The following is a 24,544-nucleotide window of genomic DNA, read 5'->3' as shown; positions in this document are numbered from 1 at the left end:
CTCATAGAGCCAAACTTTTGCTATCTCTGTTATCCTTCTTTATACCTATTTATAGTATCATGCTAACTATATTGCTATTATATGTGAGCAAACCTTATGGCAGGCTCATACAACCTCCTGCCTGAAATACGCTCAGTTACAATGCCTGTAAGGTTTTTAGATGAGGTGGTCCTGACTCCAGCCCAGCCTCACTCTGAAAAAAGTCAACTCAGAGCAAAGCACAGATGGGGACAGAAAGACAGGGATGGCGGGGAAATGGCAGGGAGAGAGGGCAAAGGCGTGTCCTCCCACGTTTGCAGCACGACGTCTTGCACTAGTTAAAAGGCTGCGAGCTCCATTCAGTTCAGCAAACACTTTGGGGCTCAGATTTCTTAATTCTAAGTCTCCATCCTCTGTGCCAGGCTCTGGCTGGTGGAACTTGAGGTTCTAGTAAAAAGAAAATAGACCACACATACCTAAGTTCTGCATTTCCCTGGGCTGCAGTGCCGAACCAATAAATCATGTCGCACACAGTATTTAGATCACTGGACATGACAGCTGCACTGAGGTGTATTTTCTGCTGCCAAGTTTTGTGCATTTTTGTGTGTCGTGTGCTAGTCCGGCAATGCTAATTCCTACACAACTCTGCCTTCCTCCAAGAATGTACTGACGTTCGAGGCAGCCCTTGGGCGAAAGGAAGGGCCATTACAGAAGTGTTCCGAAAGAAGAGCAGTAATGCGGTATGTTTTCCGCACGTCTGAAACAGGCTAACTGCTGGGGGGACCTCTCGAGCTGGGCGAGGCGGTCGGCCGCCCATGCCCACGTGGTTGCCGGCCCCGGTCCTAACCTCGGCCTCCCGCGGCGTTCCTTAGGGAAGGGTCTGCTCACTCTCCGAAATAACGCCAAGGAGTTTTCTTCGCTGCCGTTGTCGCGGCGGTTCCGCCCTTGGGTTTGGCAGTCGCAGCTCAGGTTCTGGAAAGCACCGGGAACTTTCATCAAACTTATTTTTAGCTCGGGCCTCCAGCGTGCCCGCTGCCATTCCTATTGGGACTTGAGAGCGGGTGCAGCGTGCTGGGAAAGTCCGCGCCCGCAGCGCTGGGCTGGGCTCCGCTGCTGCTTGGCTCGTGGCGCTCGCCGCCGCCGGTGACTGGCTGTCGGTGGCTGAATAACGGCCTGCTCCTCCCTGCGCCGAGCGAGCGCGAAGCAGCAGCCCCGTGCGCCGCAACGCCAGGCTATTAGCTTCGCCGCTTCGCGGAAGGGAGGCGGCAGGTCAGCCGCACCACGCCTCCCTCCCGCCCCCGCCCCTCTCCCGCTGCCCGGTGTGTGGCGCAGCGCGCGGCTGAGGAGAGGGCGAGCGGGCGAGCGGCCGGAGGCACAGCACCGCCGCGGGCCGGAGCGGAGGGACGGCCGCGCTGACTCGAGCCAAGTCCGCACGCCGCGCGCCTCGACCCTCCGCGGGAAAGTGCGAGGCGGAGGCAAAGAGAGGCAGAAGGCGAGGCGGGGGTGCAGAGGCGGGGCGCAGCGCGGGGAAGCGCGAGGCACGGTGCGGGAAGGAGGCGGCGGGCGCGGGCGACCGAGATGCCCTGCGAGACTCGCCAGCCTGGCGGAGGGCAGAAGTTGCGTTCGACGGAGGAGGCCGCTGCACGTGCCCACCAGGGTATTGTTTCGGACCCGCATTGCTGAGCGCCGGGAAGCGCCCCCCAAGGTCAGTGTCGAGAGAGGGGCGCAGGCGGGAGTCCTCGCGCCCGCCGTGGGGCCACCCAGGCTGCTCCGCGCACTTTGTGCGAAGTTGTGCGGAGTCGGATACTTCGCGGGGGGCGGCAGAGATGGCGGAAGGGGGGGGAGCCCGCGGTCGGGGGTGCGTGTGCGTGTGTGTGCTCCCGTGCGCACGCGTGCGGGTGTGAAACGTGCAGGCGAGGAAGGTGGCACTGCCCAACTCGCGAGCGAGGGGCCACGGAGGAAAGCCTTGCACCACGGGGGAGCTCACCGTGACCGAATGGACGTGGGGAAGAGTGACGGAACCAGTACCGGCTGATCCGCTACCGCCTTTGTCGCGAAACCTTCCTGGCGGGACATGCACACGCACACACGTGTGGAACTGATTTTTTAAAAATCAAACACAGAACTTGACACATGTTCTAGTTATTAATTGTGCTCTTTCAAGGAACTCAAGGCAGCACATAGAGGGCTAGCCAATGGGTTTTTCCTTAGCCACCGCTCAATTCCTTGAGCAGGGTCTGTAAAGTCCGGTGTAAGCAGGATTCTGTGCTGCCCAAAGAGCTGTCCTGGCTGTCTCGGAATTCGCGAGGGTTAAAGTAACCCTTTATGTTGCATTCATGCAGGAGTGTAGGAGTGTTGCGCTCCCTGATGGATGTGGGTGACTTAGTCTATCACAGTGTGTTGGTTCGTACAAGCTGTTTTGTCTACTTTCACTGCTGGTTGTACCACTGGTATCTACATAGCACCAGCAGTATCCAGGACGTGCTGTAGGGCAGAGATATCAGATACATAATCTGTCACATGGAAACTCATTAGAAACCTAATGCTGAGTTTGTATGGTGCCAATTTGGTTGCACATAGAAATTATATTTGCAGAAGTGTAGTGATTGGTTGTACATATATAACATTCTTGATTTAAGACAGCGGAATAGTGGGAATTCTGTCAAGATCATCTATGGAACTCAGATACAGAAACACACACACATGAATATTTTTAGGAAGACATACCTTCATGTTATGCAGTCATATATGGAAACGCATATCATAAATTTATGAGGTACTATCATACATTTTTGCATGCTCAAAAATACTGTATAGCTAATTGGTGACACTGACTTTATCACAACCCAGGGGTGTTTGCATTTTATTAAGTACAAGACTGAACATGTTTCTGGACCTTTCTGCTATATTATTCCCACTTTTGAATGGATGCCAGTGTTAATAAAACATGCCAATCCATGATAGATCAATTGTCCTTAAAATATATTATAAGATCCAATAGATGCTCAGAGGCAGCATGGGTTTATTTTGATATTGATGCATATGTCTATAGGCGATGTTTCTTATTAGCAGTATTAAGGATGTTTTGTTAATGTGGAGAGAGCTGTGTCTCCGCGCACAGTTTTGTTTGCGTGCTTGATTGGACTTGTTGCCAAAAAATCTTGGTAAACAGATAAGGGCACTGAAATACACAAAGAGGTAATGTGCCCTTTCAAAATATTATCTGTCTGGAGAAAGACCTTGGAGGAACTGCATAATAATTGCAATAATTTTCCTCTTGCTGGGCTACATCTTAGGTTCAGCCTGATGTGACTGAGAATGGATGATTAGCTAATTATGGCATTTTAAAGGCAATTTGTTAGGTAGGAATGATATGAAACAGCTTGTATTTTAGAAACAGATCATTTTTTCCATTTAACTCAGGCAAGGTAGGTATGTCTTCAGGCAAAATTATGTATTTGGTAGGACTGTTTGCAAAGAAATATATTGAGTAGTAATGAAGAATAGATAATTTCTGTAGTTCATTTTATTTGTTGCACTTGGCTTCAGAATTCACTAACAAGTAATTAAATGGTAGAAGAATTTTGAGCAACTAATTACCATCAAAACATAAGGATTGCTATATAACAATTGATCTTTCAACCATGGTATTATTACTAGGCTTGAAAGGAAAATATTGGTAAACTTTGTTCATTGAAATCTTTGCATAAAGAATACTGGCCACAATTTCCAAGACTTCTTGTAACTGTCATATTCCATATCAATGAATTCCTCTTCTAGATTTGTAAAGCAGTGAAGAATCTTTGCTGTCTGGAACAATATGCATATCAAATATAAAACATTCTTTTTTCTAATATGAAGAACTATCAGCAACTTGGATTTACTGAAAGAACAGTTCAGGTATCACACACTACTCTTTGCTCCATTTTTATCAGGAAAAATATTTTGGAGGTATGACAAGGGCAGATGTGTTTGCTTTTTCATTTTTTCCTGTACAAATGTGTAAGTAAATGACATTAGTGACACAGGATGAGACAGATTGAAATAAAGCATATTCTTTATGTCTGAGTTTCCTAAATTATTATGTTTCTGAAACCACTGGTCATGGAAATTACTGGAGTTCATTAAATGTACTGGAGATGAAAAGTCTGCTTGTTCAAAACCAGACTTTTCATGGTAACAAGCACAATACTTTCATATGGTATTATAAAAGATTCTATCTAATCCTATGTCACTGTCTTATTCTCTTCTATAGTTGGTCATTGAGTCAAAATAGTTATTTGGTTCTTTACAGGTTAAAACAAGAAAATTAATGTATATTCTGAAAATAATGCTTATAAATGTCATCTGATGCAACAGTATTTTAATGAACTTTGACTCTGGGGATGTGGAGGATCCAGAAAAAATCCATTGTTTGTAAATATAATCTAAACCTAATCCCAGAACTCTGTAATTGAACAAGTTAAAAGCTTATACAAAGTTTAATGTATACAAAGTTTAATGTGACTAAAGCTGCTGCATTTTTCTTCGTTTTGTTGACTATGGGTTTTGATACAATTTATACCTTGATAGTTGTGTTTTTTGTTGTTGGTTCTTAAATTGAAGTAAGTAAATATAAACTTAGAAATATTTTGAAGGGAATATTCAGTTATCAGCCTTGACCAGAATGATCAAAACTAGTGGTAACTTTAAATCTTGAGAGTTATTTGTAAATTACCAGTTATAAACTGTTTAGATGATCTTTGCCAGGACAACCAATGTTGATGGAGAACCTTAGTAAGTGGATTAAACTAGAAGTTGCTGAAAGGGGATAGAAGATGATAAGAATTTATGTAGACTAACAATAGAAAGTTGCCAGTTCAATGTATCCTGGTGGATGTATTGAATATATAGAATGATATCTATATCTTTATCTTGTGTACGTTGAATATAACTTAGAGCCAGTGTGGTAGAATGGTTAACAGTGCTGAACTGAGACTCAGAAGATATGAGTTCTAGTGTTCCCTTGGCCATGAAATGGATGGCTTGGCATTGGATGACTCTGGGCCAGTCACTGTCTCAGCCCAACCTACATCAGCGGGTTGTTGTTGTGAGGATAAAATAGAGAGGAAGAGAATCTTGTAAGCTGCCTTGGGTCCCTCACAAGAGAAAGAAGGGTGGGATATAAATGTAGCGTGAGGATGATGATGATGATGATACAACCTTCTCCAGTGTTATGACCTGCAGATGTTATGGATTACAAACCACATCATTCTGCTGGAACTGATGGGAGTTGTAATGCATAATATCTAGAGAGCATCACATTGGAGAAGACTGCCCTAGTTTCCAGGGACCAACTGTACTGCTGTTCTTTGTTATGCAGCTGGATAACATGAGACCCTGGACCATGCAGGAGGACCGTGCATTTTGTGGCTTCTCTCCAGGAAAACATATGGAGTTATTGAAGGGCTGACGTAGGCACAGGCATGGTCTGCAGCATGGAGTCCTACTTTGTGGTGTAGGGCTTGCCACATGATCGAGTAGTGCAAGAAGAAATGCTCCATGTTGCCAGGGTAATATGAATGTCAGAGCTTCAGACACCAGTATGGCAGACTGTATTATAGCTAAGTATTGTTATAATTATTGAACTTCCAATATGTGCAGCTAGTTAAAACCTGCTTGTCTTAAGGATGGCAGTTCTCAAGTAGCTGCCAAAGTCAGATTTCTAGATAGCAGTAGTGAATAAGTGTTGGAGATGTTAAAGACCTCTTGTACCAGTTCCCTAGTGCCACCTATTATCTACCTTGCAATATGCCATGAGACTTGTAGAGGTGATAATGATGTCTCTGGCATCTGCTTTGTGGCTGATACGACGTAATGGAATGATCCTCGCTGAAGTTGCTACTAATTCACAACCATCCATTTTTGGTGACCTTCAGGCAAAAGTTCAATTCAGGTGAGGGAAACCTCTCCAGAAACTCCAAGCCCAGGTCAGACTGAATTGATTGAATACTGGGAAATGAAGTATAAAGGGGTTGTGTGTGAAAGAAAGAGAAGGCAAGGACTGAGAAACAGTAGGAGCAGAAATATGGGGACAGAGCAGGCAGTGAACTGAAAAAGAAGAGAAGGTTAGGTGGAAGAGAAGGAGGCCTATGGAAAGAGAGACAAAGAGATAAAGATATTAATGTAAGTATCCATGAAAGGATAACATATTGGAAAGGTAAGAGCTTTTCCTCTGTGTCAGTGCATCATCTCAGGCCAAGTTTCCTTGTCCCTGGTGGTCTCTTAAATCGTAAAATTACATACTTAATCTGAGGACAATTCTACCTCTGTAGCTATTTTTATAAACAGCCTTCTCTTGTATATAGTGATTATACCTCTTCTTGTGTTCACTGTCCACAATTGACTGATAGCCGTATGGTGTAATGACCCTTCTCCATGTCTGATTTGTCCACTTCCTACATAAATTTATAGGTGTTTTAAGGCAGTGGTTTTCAGAGGTTTCATGCCGGTCTGTGGCGGGGTGGTGGTGGTGGCGGCGGCATATTCCACTTGGTGCACACCAGCACATGTGCTAGCTGTGCTCCATCACCTCTTCTTCGATTGGCATCGCATTTGTAGGGGGTGTGCTGGTGCCACTACGGTGGGAGGAGAGCAGTGAGGGGAGAGACAGCTTTTTATTTCTGCTTCAGTGGTCCCTGGGGTGGCTTTCCTGTTTTCTCTGGTCCCCAGCTGTGAAAAGGTTGAAACCCACTGCTTTAAGGCACTGGGGATTGGAAGGTTGTTGTTGATAACGGAGCCTAATCTTTCACCTCACTTTTGACACAGGGTCATCAGTATCTGGAACAGAGGAGACAAAGTCTCCAACTGAAGTCCTTTTACTACTATGGAAATCAATGGGAACCATTCAGCTCCTTAAAAAACAAAAACAAAAAAACCCTCAACAACTTTGCAGGACTGCAGCTGTGTTGGGAACAAACACCTGCTGATGACTCTAGCAGTGTCAAATATAGCTGTTTGCATGTTTGTGAGCCCATCTGGTACATCCCCATTTTCTTACTGATAATCTTATTATTTCTGTGGGTGCAGAACTGTGTATGCTTTGCTGTCTGAAATAATGTTTTTCTGCTTTCTTACTCACCCCAGTTTGGTGTGCTGCCACAGTGCTCATGCAAAAGCTTTTTACTTTGGCATCTCTGATAACAGAAGGCACTTGCCTTGTAACAGCTCTGTCTCAAGTGTCTCCTGGCTGTTAGGTACCTGAGGCCTGGGAGTACCTCACGAACACTGGAAGAGTGTATAGCATTGGCTCTGCAGCAGCAGCAGCAACACTGACACAGGTTAGGAGGAAGGGAGAACCCCTGCACACCCCAAGGCATGCACCTTCCCTAAGTCCATGCCATGGTTCTCAGTTAATGCTGGAGCACAGAAAGGTCGCTGAATTCAAGCTTTGTCAGAGATGCAAGTAGTAAATTTGTTTTAAAAAGTTCATCCATTGTACTTATTGTTTTTCTTAGCAAAACCATATAGATCATATCATATAGATTCCTAAAATATTTCTTTCCTTTCTAGAAAAATACGTATTTTAAAAACTCTCACAAAAAAACAAAATTCTTTGTATTTCAAGAGTATTACTATTGTTAGAAAAGTGTGACTGATTACTCAGACTTAATTGCAGCAAATACATTTTGTGATTTTTTCTGTATCTCTAATCAGTTATAGAACAGTTTATTTGAGCTTCATGAGGAATGCTACTTTACTACACAACAGTATGATTCATTAAGTGTTCAGATTACTTTGTATTCATCTGCCATGTTGAAGGGAAGGATGAGCTTTCAGCTTTAGTTTATAAACAAGCTTTTAGTTCTAGGTTTTTTTTTGACACTATTGGTGTAGAGTTCAGCTCCTGGTGACATTTATTTATTTATTTGTAGCTGAAACTTCTCCTTTCTTAAAGGGCCTTGCTATTTATGTGTATTCTGAAAGAAGTCCTGTTGAGTTCATTAGTGCTTATTTCCAGGAAAAACTTGTCTAAGATTGCATTGTTAGTTCAGTTGAACACATCTAACAGTACCAAAGTAGACTTCTGCTCACACAGTGGGATTTCCCCTTCCCTTCTTGCCATAATCAGTTTTATACTAGATGGTAAACTGCCAGACAGGTTTTTGTCATTGTTTTTACCCTTGTACAGAATGTTTTTAGTGCTTCATGTGATCCTAAACTTTACATTTGAGGTAACTTTCATTTTTAGATGCTGTTTTTTTTTCTTGAATATACATGAAAAAGAGAATTTCTGATTTCATCAATTCACAAATGGTTCATTTTTTGTTGTTGTTGGAGGCATTCTGATGTTATTTTGAGCCACACAATCATTTCAAATGCCTTTTTCCCCTTTATGAATGCTTTTCGGATAGTACCTTCTCTTAGCCTAGGTTGACAGATTCCAGCTTTGCCTGCAGTCAGTCACAGAAAAGTAATATACAAAGGAGATTTCGAAGATTTTATTTGATGACTCGCTGAGCAGTATGAGACTCTTAAAGGCATGGTATTTTAAATGGTCCTCTTTTAAATTGGGGTGGAGAACCTGTGGCCCTCCAGATTTTGTTGGAGCACAATTTATGCAGTTAATGACCATTATATGGATGGATGGGAATGATAGGCATTAGAATGTAGCAATATCTAGAGGGCCACATATTTCCCACCCTTACCTTTAAGGGTGTTTAATAAGGGCATGCTATTAACAAGTTCCCAGGTGACTTGGAACCTTGCTTTGGCAAATACTGCACAGTGTAAGTCTGCCTTTTAAAATATTGTCATGTTCAGTATTGGTTGAAGTTTGGAAATTATGAAGTTAGTACTTTTCTGATAGAAGCAATCAGCTTTTGTTTAGGAAGAGGTTGATTGTAGCTTCAGGAAATTGAAATGAAAACTCAGCAGAATATGTGTGGTCTGTGAATGCAAACTTTTGCTTGCAGGGACCTCTTACCTCCTCCTAGTTACCATTTCCTGGCTCTGAGGTTGAATCATAAAAGAAGGTGTGGCATGAACACTTATATATTTGTGTTTTTTATAGTTGCCTTAAGAGAAAGCAACTTAGAAATTGCTTTTGAATGCAACTTATTCAAAGCTGGATGAAGGCTATATATTCAACAGAAGGATACTTACAATTACTTGGTATAATGGAAAGCCAGCAGAGATTTCCCATTCCCCCAGCCAACTGGGCCAAATCCTGCCCAGAGAATTCCTAGTCCCAGCACCCTGGACCAGCCACTGGATTCAGCACAAGGGTAGGGAAACAAACAACTTTATTAAAAGGTTAAAATATAGGAGTAGAGGGACTAAAATACAGAATCTAAAAAAAGGAGAAAAACTGTAAAGAGGGGGAAGGGAAGGGGAAAGGGGAATTGTGCAGCAGCAGCAAGACAAAGTAACAGCAAGAACCTCAGTCCCAGGGCCTTGTCGGCCCCCTCGAACAACAAAATGACAAATTGCTTCTATCCTAGCCTATGTACAATAACTGTGCCTTCCAAAAGATGCCATAGCACTTTTTAGCATGGACAGACAGCAGCAGAAATGGAACCTTTCAAGAGCGGAACAAAAGGCTGCTCTATTTGGGCTTCATCTGACTTCCCAGCTTAAGTCAGTTGACCTGGGGGGGATAGCCCATCTTCCAGTCCTTGGGGCCAGCAATTAAATCAAGGTGCCGGTCATTAACCAGTCATCACTTATTAACTCTGGCGTCTTTGAGGCCAGTTCTGGTCATTCTCACCTCCTTGGATGATGTTTTCCAAAGACCTTGGGCACCAGCTTCCCACTAACTAGGCTGGCACTTGGTATTTTGTCAGTTCCTGGATGAACCCTTCCAGGATCTTCTCGGGCCTGGAAAACTGGTTCAAGTTACACTTGGTAAGTAAAATAGATGTTTTATTTATTTATTTGATTTTTATCCTTAACCACAAGACTGAGCTCTGCCACTAAGAACAAGTGCTGGCCTGGGTTCTAGCTCAGTCTTTCCCTATTTGGTGTTTTTCAGATGTGTAGATGACCCTGTGCACCCTACCCAGCAAAGCACAATTCTGTTGTGTATGGGGGAAAACAGATTTTCTCCTTCTTGGTCAGAGGGAAAGTAGCAACAGCTTCTATTGTTGTCATTATTTTCTCTGTGTGCTTTTGTGTTCTTTTTGAAGCAACATTAAGAGAAATACAAATGGTCCTGATTTTCTCCGCGTTTTCTTCTTTTAAATTGTGCTTTCTGGTGTAAGGTTAGAGCTCCTTCTTTTAAAAAAGTTTTTTTTAAATTAACTTACATATTAATGGGCCGCCATGCACATTTTTACAAGGATGTGACTATTCATTTTAGGAGTATTGGAAAAATTGATTAAGACTGATAATATAGGTGAACAGTGTGGCTCAATTAATTGGAGAAGAAAGAATTGTGCAGGAAGCACAGCTCACTTCAAATAACTTTTGTACCCTAATGTTGCTTGCATACATACACAACACTTTTGCTTTTTGCTGCTTGGCATTGAACAGGCTCCAGCAACCTGATGCCCTTCAGATGTGATGGGCTCCAATGCCAATAATTCCATGCCAGCTTGGTCAGACAGCCAGCTTGGGGGCCCTCCAGATATTGTTATAAATGTAACTCCCATCATTACCGATGGGAGTGCTAGTGGGGTTGATGAGAGCCAGAACCCAGGTATATCTGGAGAGCTGCAGTTTCTCTATTCTTAAGCTGTATTATTTTTACATTCTTATTATGTCAATTATAGACTCTGTAACCTTTACAGATTACCCCTGAGGGCCTAACTAGTCTTTCAGCACCAATGCATTAACAAAACCCTGGTGGCATAGTTTAAAGGAAGAAATTACTTTAGCAGTAATTTGTATCATAGAAATGGCAATCAGGAGAGATTCCATAATACTTCTCCATCTGCTCCTTCTAGATTGCTCACCCAAGTTTCCCTTCTCCTCTGTGCATTTTGAATGAATATTTACCCTTCGTGGGATTTCAAAGAAGCATTCCCCCTTTTAAGGAAGTTGTGGTCATGGATAGGATTTGGAATTCAGTCATTTGCCACTGCTGCTCTACTCCCAAATTCCCATCTCCAGTTGAAATAGTTTTTATTTTGAAATGACCATCAGGATTTAGTTACAAGCAGTTTTGTCCAGTTAGGTCCTCAGAGTGTTCATAAGTTCATGGGAGAGATCGGAAGTTTCCAGTGTTTCAATAATTCTGACTATGAAAGAGTTTTAGAAACCTCCTGTAAAAGCCAATTCTATCATTTTGCACCTGATCAGTTTCCTATTAAATGAGACCTTCCCCAGTTGATAGCCTGGAGTTGGCTGATTGTGCCAACCAATTCAGAATGATACTGATATCAAACCAGTATAATATTTCTCTAGCTATTTGTAAGTATACAGGTTTCTAGTGTCCAAGGCATTGCTTGTTTATTTTTAGGCTTCTTTCAAACAAAGTATTTTAGGCTTCTTTCAGACAAAATTGATAAGGATATTGAGAGTCATTCAGTTCTTATCTTGCTATTTTCATTTTTGCTTGGTTGTCACTAAATGATTCCAAGTTTTGGTTGATTCTTAGGATTATTATTGCTGGTACTGTTCCCTCTCTCCTGCAAGGTAATTGGAGTTATTCTGCACTTACATTGTTTATGGCCTGTATTGTCTTATTTTCTATGATTTATGTAAGTATATACCAAGCAGTTGAAGATGATGCGTAAGAAAACAAAATTGGCAAAAGAATAGTGATTTTGCTGTAGTTGTTGCATTTATTAGATGTGGAGAAGAGCTCTGCCATGAACTAAGTATATAAGCTAACAAGTCATCCTGCTGGAGCATTTAGACGATACACTGGAGTGCATTCATATTGTCTGCTTAGACATACTATAGACATACTATAGTATAGTAGAGAGAGAGCAAGCGAGTGCTAATATTAGCAGGGCATAGGCTGTATTTGTTAAAGATGTTTTGGTTTAACCCATCAGTTTGCATTTGTGCCTCCTTTTGGCCACTCAGCTATAATGTCAAAATTAACTAATGGCATCTGTTAAATTTTCTGTGAGTTTCATTCCAAGGATCCATGATACTGTTGTAATGAACACTGAGAGGAAAAGACCAGTATGGACTTGCTCACATAGCAACCGAGCGAGTCAGAAGGGGTCTCCCAGGCCATCTAGTCTGACCCAGCCGGCTCCACTCATGATATGCCTATGAGAATTACTATTAAAATTGTTTCTTGAAAATTCTTTTAGGCCATAATTTTATGCATGTTTAGACAAAAATTGGGCTACAATTCCCAGCATGCTGCAGTCAACATGACTTTTTTGGGGAGGGGGAGGTTAAGCCTGCCTAGGTTATGCTAGCTGCACCTTAGTAACTGTTTGAATTATTGTGATACATAACAATTGCTTTAAAAGAATGAAGTGGAGAGAGTTTGAGCAGTTCCATGCCCTGGAAAGCAACAATAAATGAAGGAAAACTATTCAAAAGTAAATTGGATAGGATGTGCCGGTAATATAGAAGTCTTGCTGTGTTTGTGTTCTACTTTTAAAGTTCCGTTGTGGTGGGAGTAAGAAGGATGGCAGTCTTAGGCAATCATTCCCACAGACTGCTGGCTGCATTCTTGAAATGATTCAGAATTGGAAAGTGAAGCATATTTCAGTGAGATTGGGGAGGATGGACCAAGTCAAGATTCTGAAATGGAGGAGCTGGAGATTATCTCAAGGCCAGGTGCTTTGCGGAGCAGGTAGTTCCAGGGAATGGCCAAGATTTACAGCCAGTCTTTGAGGATGAGGAATTCACATATGCAGAACAGATGCAGAACAGACCCTGCTATTGATTCTTTGGCAAGGTATTAACAGAGATGGGAGGCCCAGAGAGCCCCTCCCGAGGGGATGGGGCCCAGGTATGTTCATAAGGAGAGTTCCTGGTGGTAAACACTAGACTGGGTTCAACAAACCTCTCTATGAATGCTCAGAGATCCATCTTGGGTGATTTGTACCTAAGAGCAATACAGAAAGTTTGCAAGTAAACTGTGGTGGGTGATTGCTCACTTGGCTTATGGCACATTGTTTATTTCCTTCTCCTTTTCTGTTTTGTGTCATGGCTATATACAGTGGGTGCATTCATATGGCATGACAAATAATGGCCCGCCATGCTTGTCTGAACTCTTTTTGGTCCACCATGTTGTCTGACTCTTGTGTTACTTCATTGTGGTACCTTTAGTTTTGAGATACTATGAACAGAAACAAAGGTCTGTTCTATGGTTTCTTAGTACCACAATTGCTCATTGTATCATCTGAACCAGAAAACACCAACTAATCCTGGTACTGAGGCCAGGGCCATAGATGCAGTTGGCAAGAGTGTCTCATTACTGCTCCTGCCAAAGAGCTAACCAGAGCACCATTGACAGCTGCTGTTTGGTGCAATTGTCAGAGGCATTCCCACTTCTCCCCCCGCCTGCTCTAAAGATCTTCTTTGGGACAGGAGTGGGTGATCAGCTGGTCAGTGCTAGGAGAAGAGCAGCATCACGCAATTGATTTCCTTGCTGCCGCTGCTGTGTGAGCATGAGGGAGTGTGGAGGTCCCATATCTTGTGTACCTTGGCATGCCTTCTGTGAGACCAGAAGGTTGCTGTCAATAAATGCTACTTGATGGTCTGAATATTATAGTTTTTAAATTTAGTACCAAACATGGTGATTTTATAATCAAACCAAGTTGAACAGAAGCTTCTTAGGTTTCTGTTTTATGTCTGACCAGAGGGAACTTGCAAGCAGTCCTTGAAACACTTCGGTCTTCCTAGAAACTGGAGGTAGAGGAAGATTGGTGTACAGCATCTGCTAGAGTCAAAATATTTCTGATTGGTATTGCATACATATGCAGAGTTACTAAGCAAGATCACCTGTTTGAAGGATAGAACAGCTATGCTATTTAACTGAACAAAATGAGACTTCTAATAAACTTGCATAAGAGTGGAGTGAAGCTTAAGGAGTAATACATGATGTATTAAGTAGTTAAAAATTTTTAATATCAAATGTCGGATATTTTTCCCCACTGATCTTTTTTTAAGAAAACCCTTTAACACAATCTATTTGATAAATGATTATGGTATTCTTTTACATGCCATGCAGTAACTCTCAAAATGCCAGTTTTTCTGCTTCAGTTTGATCCATTTGCCTTTCATATCTGTAGTCATTAAGCAACTTCCCTAAGAGACTTTACAGCTGTTGATGTTTCCCAGGCACTACTTAATTCAGTAGTCTGTAGGTTTGTGTGTGAATATTTATGAATTCATGTATTGAGATTTTCCTAAATGTAGCAAAAAAGTCATCTGTCTTTCATATAACCAGTCTTTGGTAATGGAAATGTGAAATCTGCAGAGTCTGCCTACAGACCCTCTGTATAAGGAATTATGTACCTTACTCAGGTGTTCTGTGCCTGAATACAGCAGACATGTGAAAATGGGGTGCAATGCAGCTCTATTTCTCCTTTGTTGTATTTGTCATCCTCACCTTGTGTCTGAAGAGAAGAGCCTCCTGTATTTGTGGAGTCTAACCATGGATGCACGAAGGTCTTCTCATCAGACTGTTGGCCTCCACAAATAGAGGGCAGGCGTGTGACCAAGGAGAGGAGCATAGTTGGAGTAATGTCTGTCATCATGCGTTTTCCCTGTTCAGGTGCAGAATGCCTGAGTATGTTTGCTAGGCTTTAGGCATTAGATGGATTCTGTGGTGAGTGATAAGGTGGAAAAGAAAGAAGACGTGGTTGTTATAAAGCAATGACTGAGGGGCCACAGAGCCTTATCCCTTTGCAGTGTGCATTTCTTGGAAGTTGCTGTGGTGGGGATAATTTGCACAAGTGATTTGTGATTTGTCAGTAGTACCTTAAATAGATTTGGGGCAATCTTTATATGCATGCTTGAGGATTTCATCTGGTGTGCATTTTAAAGTGGACTGAACTAGTTCATATTTTCTGGATGAGTATGCAGTTCAGAACTGTTATACTTTGATTTTTTCACTTCTCTGAAAGTTGCAATACTGTTCTTAGATTCTAAAGGTGACAAAATGTATACAAAAATGTTAGAAACACTTTGGAATTATAATGCTTATAAAATGCATATTTTGTGATTACTTCCCCACCTCCCAGACACAGATTTATGTGGCAGTGGAGCAGAATACATTTATAAATAAAGACTGACATGACTTGGAAACTGACATGACTTGGAAATAGACCAATTCATCCATCTCAGCTTCATCGGTAGTATTGATTATTCATTTATTGCATTTATATACTGAATTTCTGTAGCCAACCAAGGCAGTTTACAAAACCACCATCAAGTAATACACAGTCACATATTAAGACAACTTGAAAAGCATAAAAGCCATGGTATTGTGTGAGCTCTTCTCTCTCTCCCTTTGTTACCACCAAATAAGGCTGCCTGTAAATGCATGTTCCTTTCCTTCGTCTCGGTCACCACTTGGTGGTAGTGACTGTTTATCGCTTACTGTTCCACCCCACCAGCTGCCCCCATATGCAAGGGAGTTAAAGTGGGCCTGCTGTACCTGACCAGCATTTTTAGGTTTCTTGATGTTTTATGAGTAGCTTTTAGCTTAATTTTGCTGCACTTCAGTTTTCAGTTTTGTTAAATCAAATTTAAGTAATTTTATGATGGAAGCATTTTCCATAAATGTCTCTGCCACAGCCACTTGCTAACAATTATTCAACACAGTTTTAGCACATTAAAGAGATCTCACTAAATAATGTATAATTTTTGGATTGCACAAGCTACAATTTTGGAATATCTCACTCTGGCACAATACAATGAAATGCATAAAAAGCTTCTGCTAGGATTTAATAGTTATTTAATAGTAGCCTTTAAGTGGGCATAATAATTTTCTCAGGCTTTCATGCTTTTATTGTCCAGATCTGGTACATGATATTATAAATGCAAAAGCTTTCAGAATGTGCTTTCAAATATTTTGTTTTGGATTTTGTATTCACTCCCTTGAGGACATTTTGCAATTTTAAATAAATTCCATTTGGGAATTTCCAAGATGCGAAATGGGCAAATGGAAGGTGCAGGCATGACACTTTGTCATATGTGTCTTGTTGAAGTATCTTGATAATATTGAACTGATATTATTTTGAAAGTAGTATTTCAAAACATCACCAAAAGACTGGCAATGAACCAAGAACCTTTGGGTAGGGTTTGGCTTATGGAAAGGGTGTCCATGTGTGCCAAACATGCACTGTAAACATGTTTACATTTAAGCCTTCTAGCTCAAATTAAACACGAATACCCAGACTTTATCTAAAAAGGTTCATACTTTGGTCCTGTGTCTTGCAAGTTTTGAGAACATATGGCAGGAATTGGTCCTGTATAACCTGCGTCCTGTCTTCACTCACCATTCCTTGAGCCAATCTGGCAGAATGTCGGGTTCTGTTTCAACACAGAGAGCAAAAGTTACTCTTAAATAGTGGATCCTAAGCAGCCATTTTAAGCTTTTAAGCAGGCTCCTTTCTCTTTTGGAGCACAGTGAATTGTACTTTGCTTGATCAGTGGACTCAATGGAACAATGGACTATTACATTTCATTCATTTAAAAATGTTTACATTAAAATACATGTGTGTGTGCACACACAGAGCCAGTGTTGTGCAGTGATTAGGAGTGGGGTGCGGGTCTTGGGCAATCTGTGTCATGGAGCTAACTGGGTGACTTTGGGCCAGTCACAGACTCTCAGCCCAGTGTACCTCACAAGGTTGTTGTTGTTGAGGGGATAAGACTGAAAGCAGGGGGAGAATGATGTAAGCCTCCCTGATTTCCCTGAAAAGGTGGGATACAATATAATGAATAAATACATATAATGAATAAATGGATGTATCTAGTAAAAACTTTAAAAGTCAACATAAGCTCAGAACAAAACAGCAATCAAAACAATAGCCATAAAACATTAAATCAATTACCGTATTTTTTGCTCTATAAGACACACTTCCCCCCCCTCAAAAGTAAGGGGAAATGTCTGTGCATCTTATAGCGCAAATATGTGTGTGCAGTGAGTCTGTCAGATGTGCAGCCCATGGGGAAGTGATGGGGAATGTGCCTGTGATTATGCGTGCATTTGATTCAGAATATTTTTTTTCTTGTTTTCCTCCTCTAAAAACGTCCAGGAGTCCATAGGATAATTTGGATTTCTAAGTCCAAGACTGGAGGCAGCTATTTGACCTTGGAGCTGGGAAGCCACACTTGAAACCTGCTCTCTTCCCACTCCCCAAGCCAGTTTAGAAAACATACCAACTGTGCCTCAGAGGTCAGGAAGGCAGCCTCAGAGGAGGGAGTGCAGAAGGAGGAAGCTGGGGCCACTCTGATATGAACTATCCTCATGGTGGTCCAGCCTCTTTCCTTCCTCCTTTAAAGTGCCTCAGCTAGACATGCAAAACTGGCTGACTGACAGAAACAGAGCAGAAGATGTGGGGAAACATGGCCTCTGCCACTCTTCCTGCAGTGCAGTGGATGCTTGCAAGCCTCCAGGTTCGGTGGCTTATGAGTATTGAAGGTGTAGTTGATTGCACCCTTAGAGAAACTGTTTATTCAATATTGATGTTTTGTTGTTGGAAGATATCTACACATTTACCAAGTAAATATTTCAGATTAACTTTTACATGTTAAGGATTAAGGATGTTTCATTTTAAGAAATTTTAAGTGAGCAACTGACTGAACTGTGGGAGCAGATGTAGGAGGTTGAGTTGAATAGGCAGGGGGCTCACACTAATGGAATTTGTCTTAGGGGATGGCAGAATAACAGAAACTGAAAAATCAAGTAGTGTATGAACCAGCAAGGAAAAAAAGTGGCAAAGGCAAGGCATTTACATGGAAGAAGAAGGTCTAGAACCCATGAATGGTTCATAATCTGAAGAGGAATAATATAGCATTTTAAGAAAATAATTACCAAATTTTGACTTCGCAGTCCCTTTATTTCAGTTTTATACTGTTCCATAGCTGAAATTATCTGGGCAGTTTACAACAATGCATAAAAACAAAAATATATGGTGCAACTAAGATAAAACAACCCATATGGCCAATTATTTCAAACTGGCCCAAGAGCAGACTAGGTTTGAAAGAAAGAGATGCAAATAAACTTGATCTTGCTGTACCATCCCACTGATACAAAATATTCAGGTCTTGCTTTTTGTGGAGGTACCCAAAAAGATGAATGCAGATTCATCCATTATCTATCCCATGTGAGGAGAACATTTGTCAATGATGGTATAGATCTAGACCTGTTGCTACCATGCAGTTTTTAGGCCCTGGAGCTCTTTTAGAAAACTGTGATTGATATAAAATCTGCCTTTCCACTTTTGACTGTGCATCTTGATGTCTTTGATGTTCTGGGATTTGCATTCAGAGGTGCATTTCCTTTTGAAAAGCACTCTCAATGGGATATTCTATTTCTTGTTCAGCTTTTGAGTGATTTAATTCAGCTTTAGAACAGTTTGAAGGAAAGAAGAGGGAATACAACCGTGACACATTACTTAGATGATTTTTTGTTGATGGTTGAAGAGGGATTTCAATGTGTCAAGCTACGTTAACCATATTACAGCACTTCACTGAGAAATTTCAGACTTCTTGGTTACCAGAAAAATAGGCATAGCCACCAAGCAGGACAATCACAGTGTTGGAATATTCAACAAATAGGTCTTCTGTTTGTGGTTGTAATGCTGTGGTGTTTGTGGTTGTAATGCTGTGGAACCAGCAATCATGATGGTTGCAGGTGGCTCCATGAATATGCCTACCTCTCTCTATGAAGGCTCACAGAAATATCTGAGAGGTTAGCAGGATGATTTAGCTAGCTTTCATTAGTAATCTCTGTACATTTCTATGAAGTAGACTACAACCACTGATCCCTATGAAGTACTTAGTCTAATATACCCTGTTTGATTGTTGTTGCCTATTTAATTCTAGCTATTGGTGCCTGCATTTTTCTTCCTTCTCTCTGCAAAGTGATATTCTTTGTAAGATGACAGGAGTCCTTGCCTATATGCTGTGGCTTTTGTTCAGTCTCCACATAATCAGAACCATCAGTCTTTTAAACACAGCCAAATATCTGACTAATTTTTGCTTTCAGATATTTCATTAGAGAACTGCTGTAAAACAATCTGTGAGTGACAAAGCATTTTGGCTAAGACATGGCAGACTCTCTCAAAAGGCAGAGAATGCTTGGAAATACTAAAAGAGCTTTAGGATCAGCAGTACAAAGCATCACAACCAGATGAAAATGAACCCTGTTCCTGCTAGAACTATGCCATTGTTGAATGGAGAACATGGTGTCACCTTTGTTCTTACATATACAGTGTTAAAGAGAAAACTTGTGTGTATGTAGCTCCACAAGAACTGGTCTTAGATATGAGAGAATACAAAGGAACTAGGCAAAGGATGAGCATTTGAGCTGCATCTTGAAAGAGTTGTCCTTAGATAAGGTATGAATGGAGGGAGGAAAATTTCCAACCTCAGGAAGGGAGGGGGCTACAAGAAAGTTGTCAGAGGATGAGACAAACTATAAAAGCATTGTTCTAGTTAAGTTCTGTGCATTTTCAAGGCATTCTGCCTTATAGATATAATAATATGTTGACAGTTTTGCAAGCTGTATTCTTAAGAAATACTGCTGGTTTGCTTTTCTTGTTTATTTGGCCCATTCCATGCAATATCTACCACTATCAAAGAGATGCTCTTGATTTAGCTATGGGCCAAACATGGGAGGAAGCAAGCTTCTGCATTTTCTTTTTTTCTTTTAAATTGTTATATTGTTATTGTTTATGTATGTATTTTTTTTAGGTTTTTTTTTTTGTGAGCCATCCTGAGGCTTTGTTGTGATGGGGGCGGCATAGAAATGTTTTAAATAAATAAAATAAATAAATGCCTGTCCTTGCCTGGGTGAGCAAATGAATGCTGCATACTAGCGATACAAGCAGGTATTTGTATACCCCAGTTCCACAGATGTGCCTCATTGGGAATAATTGTGTACACAGTAATAGTCAATTTACTTGCTAATCACAATTTCAACACTATACTGCACTGGAATCTAGTCATAAGAAAAATAATTAAATGTTTAAATGATTAGAAGAGCCATTATTCTAGTATAATTGTCATTCAAATCCAGGTCATTAAAAACCTGTCCTGTCCTTAGACATTTGCTGTCCTTTAACCATTCCTTCTGATGGCAGGTTGTCTATAAATACTTCTTGGATTGGGCATATGGCAGGGAAGGCCAAACTATTCATCCTCCAATGACAAACTTGGAGGGGCTGCTCAGGTGACCAAATAGCCAACCATGGGCTCATGAAATGTTCAAATGGTAAGACATGTGAAGCATATGCTGCCACAATTTCAGTATGCAGCCCCTAGGTGATGTTTGTAATACTTGCTGGTTTCCCCATGACACAGTGCGCTCCTGGGGGCTCCACAGCTTTTTTGTGGAAGAAAAAAAAATAATATCCAACCCTGCACTGTCTTGGAGACTTTTCCCTTTTAGAATTGCTTCTCATTTGTACTTTCTTGTTATTTCAATAGCTTAGCTAAATTAAGATAACTTAAAAGTTCATTGCACTTGTTTGTTTCTATTTTCTTAGCAATGTTTTTTAAGTGTTATTGGTTACCTACCTCAGAGTCATAGTCACCTTATGATTGCTTCCATCTTGGCCACATCCTGCTTTTCCACTATCAATTAATCCTTATTTATGCATCTGAAGCCTGTGCCCAAAGCTTAATGGAAAAATGCATTTTGAGGAGTGATTTGAAGGAAGTGTGCAAAAAGTATTTTAGGAGTTGCTTCCATGCATCCAGGACAGCAAGGGAGAAGCATACAGGCAGGCTCTTAGGGAGAAAGGACGGATGGTTATTTGGAGGCTGGAGCGTTCTGGATGGTAGGTGATTATGGAACTTGGAGGATTGGAAGGACAGGAGTGTTAAGGCCATGGAGGGCTTTGAAAGTAAGCACAAAGAACTGGTACTGAACCCAAGGACAGACAAGAAACTAATAGAGAAGTATCATGTAAGAGAGATGATTATGGCAATAGGGTATTGAATAGACATGAGGGAACTAAGGTAATACATCAGAGGACTGGATAGGAAAAGCAGGATAGCAGCTTAGGCGTACTCCTCGACCCGGAGCTTTCTTTGGAAGCTCAGATGACAGCGGTGGCGAGGAACGCCTTCCTTCAGCTTCGGCTGATTAATCAGCTGTGCCCCTACCTGGAGTACGACTGCCTGGCGACGGTGACACACGCGCTGGTGACTTCCCGCCTAGACTTCTGTAACGCGCTTTACGTGGGGCTTCCCCTGAAGACGGTCCGAACACTTCAATTGGTGCAAAATAGAGCTGCCAGGTTGCTGACGGGGACGGGGCGTTATGCTCACATGACTCCAGTCCTCCGTCAGCTTCACTGGCTTCCCATTGAAGCCTGGGCCCAATTCAAGGTGTTGATTATGACCTATAAAGCCCTAAACGGCTTGGGTCCTGGCTACCTGAACGAGCGCTTACGTCCGTATATGCCCGACCGCCCTTTGAGATCTGCGGGAGAGTCCCTTCTCTGGGAACCCTCCATGAAAGAAATTAGGAGAGTAAGTACTCGGAGGAGGGCTTTCTCTGCGGTGGCGCCCAACCTATGGAATTCACTCCCCAAAGAGGTCCGCCTGGCACCGTCGTTACTGGTTTTTCGGCGCCAGGTAAAGACCTTTTTATTTAAACATCATTTTAATTGTTAAAATATATGATCTGGCCAGGGCAACTTCTTCTTCCTTCTCTTTTCTCCTCCTATATTATTTATTTACTTATTTTATACTGATAATTTTAATTTTATATTATTATGTTTGTAACTCAGTGTATTTTTTGTATTTTTGTATTTAATGGTAATTTATTATGTTCTATTGTATTTCAATGTATTTTATTGTGTTGTAAGCCGCCCTGAGGCTTCGGCAAGGGGCGGCATAGAAATGTTATAATAATAATAATAATAATAATAATAATAATAATAATAATAATAAGCTTAAAGTAGTACATATGAATGTATGTATAGGATAAACATACTTTGCTGAGTTCAGGGGTTTTTATTTCTGCATTTTATTTTGGTTGCTAGCTGGAGATTTGAGCTAGTAGCAGAAAAGCATCAGGTTGGAGTTTTGGTTGTCTTTTATTGATATTTATAGGTTCATTTGTATACAAAGTTGCCAACTTGTGGTTTGTCTCCTGTATTTTTAATAATTCTGAAGCAATATAAAGCAAGTAATGAAAAGTAACACAATTGAGAAAAATAAATGTACTAATGAGATTGCCTTGTTTTGGTTACTGAAGGAAAAACCACACAACCTGATGTGGTATGCTGGGATTTATTTTTTCAGCAAAAAGGCAAACCAGCAGCATTCTGGTTCATTAAAAACTCTGTAGAACCAGTAAAGATATTCCTCCAGCTTCTTTCCAGCTCCACTAGATGTGGAGAGGTCAAAATGTTTGGGTTTTGTTTTGATTAGTACTTGCTGCTCTTTAAAGTTGTCTTGGTTGTGCTTCCTATAATGATACGTGCAGATTAACATTTTCCTATATCAGCTTAGACACATGTAGGTGACATAACTCATGCAGAGAATTTGTGTTTACTGAAATATTAAATTTTATGAGTCTTTTTAAAAACAAAATTATTTGCCTTTCCAGTATTCTAAGAATTATACAAGCTGATCTTTTGGTCATACTTCTTAATTTTAAAGGCTCTCCAATACTGTGGTTCCAGTCAAATTGGGTGCCCTGCACCTACTAAGGAATTTAAAAAATGACACATGTGACTTGAACATGCATTGTTTATTACAGTTTTCATCTCCATCTCTAAGGCACAGATCATGGAAATTTGTTTTTCATGCTTTCTTTTCCTGCTTTTAAAAATAAATGCATGATCCAAGCAGTTATGGAAAATGATATTGTAAACTTATGTATCTTCATTGCAACATCCTGATATTTATGTATGACCTGATAGAGAGATTAGTGTACAGCTGTGGTTCCCAAATTGGTAGTACCCTACCCATGGGTCTGGTGGAAAGATCCAGGGGGGTGGTGAGGAAAAAGGAGGTGGTAAGGTGGTGTTAGGAGATTACAGGAGGTTTCTGGGTTAAAAACAACCTGTACTTATGAATGCACAGACTTCCATAAATGCTTATATGGATATCTCAAGAAAAAACCATGAACATTTCTAGGGAGCTGTATGATCTGTTCGGCATCACATCATTAGTGGTTGCATAGTTCCTGTTGAGGGAAGACTTCAGCTCTTAGTGCACTTTGCTTTTCTTCTCCTGCCTGCTGCCTCTGCTCTGTTCCCGCACCTTTCCAGGGAGAATAACAGCGCCAGGCTGGGGGCCAATTATATAGAGAAAATTGTTTTTCTAAATTGAAATCTTGATGCATTCAAAGTAAAGCATAGCTTTATTTAAATAAATTGAGGTTGAAGTAACGGACTTCACTGCATCACTGAAAGAAGGAATGGGAACAATGGGAACACACACCCTGCCAATGCCTCTCCTTTTCTGTTAAAGTTGGCACTTGAGACTTGAGAATTTACTTGAAAAATTTCTTGCAATGACTTGAGATTTGACTTGGACTTGAAAGTAAAAACTTGAGCCTTGACTCAAGCCTTGGAGTAAAGGACTTGAATACATCACTGCTAAGATGATTTCTCCATGACTGATTTAGCCTGCTGTTTATAAACCTTACTATAATTGTATGATTGGCTTATTTATTTATTTAAGACATTTGTATGCTGTCCTTTGCAAGAGTCTTAGAACGGCTTACACAAATAAAATTCCAAAATACAAAAAAAAAATAATTTTATAAATAACATAAAAAGATTCCACAATATATCCTCTCTTAATTAATAAAAATAATAAAAAATAAAAATGCAACTGTATACAAATTAGTAGTATTAATAAAATAGTGTTAGTTGTTAAAATGAAGGTTAAATAAAAAGGTCTTTACCTGGAGTCAAAAAGAGTAGAGGGTTGACGCCAGGTGGAGCTCTCTGGGAAGCATGTTCCATAATCTGGGTGCCATCGCAGAGAAGGCCCTTGTCCGTGTGGATACCCTCTATACCTCCCTCAGAGAGGGTTCCCGGAGTAAGGCCTCCCCTGCTTATCTTAAGGGGCATGAAGGCACCTAGGGGGAGAGATGTTGCTTCAGGTATCCAGAACCCAAGCTGTTTAGGGCTTTATAGGTAAGTACCAGCACCTTGAATTGGACCCGGACTTCAATTGGGAGCCAGTGAAGCTGATAGAAGACCAGCGTTATATGAGAATAACGTCCAGCCCCTGTCAGCAACCTGACAGCTCTATTTTGTACCAGTTGAAGAACCTGGACCGTTTTCAAGTTCAGCCCCACATAGAATGCGTTCCAATAATCCAGCTGGGAAGTTACCAGGGCATGTGTCACCGTTTCAAAGCAGTGCTCGTCCAGGTTAGGGCAGAGATGTTGAACCAGCTGAAGCTGAAGGAAGGCACTCCTCGCCATCCCTATCACCTGGGCCTCCAGTGACAGCTCTGGGTC

At 41.2% G+C, this 24,544-nt stretch overlaps 1 protein-coding gene across 8 annotated transcripts in view; it reads left to right on the top strand.

Annotated features, from left to right (window-relative positions):
- Positions 1-1,361: 1,361 nt before the first annotated feature.
- Positions 1,362-24,544, top strand: part of CHST15 (carbohydrate sulfotransferase 15) — a 59,930-nt gene continuing 36,747 nt past the window's right edge. For 2 of the 8 annotated variants that reach the window (XM_044445719.1, XM_044445727.1), the window contains exon 1: positions 1,363-1,684. The gene's annotated coding sequence lies outside the window, so the exon portion shown is untranslated. The other 6 variants (XM_044445721.1, XM_044445720.1, XM_044445724.1 and 3 more) reach the window with 6 other exon arrangements.

The sequence above is a fragment of the Varanus komodoensis genome, unplaced genomic scaffold (assembly GCF_004798865.1).
Source record: "Varanus komodoensis strain SLA01 unplaced genomic scaffold, ASM479886v1 scaffold49, whole genome shotgun sequence".
Classification (NCBI taxonomy): domain Eukaryota; kingdom Metazoa; phylum Chordata; class Lepidosauria; order Squamata; family Varanidae; genus Varanus; species Varanus komodoensis.
The sequence above is the reverse complement of the archived record's forward strand: the minus strand, read 5'-3'. Positions and strand labels throughout refer to the sequence as shown.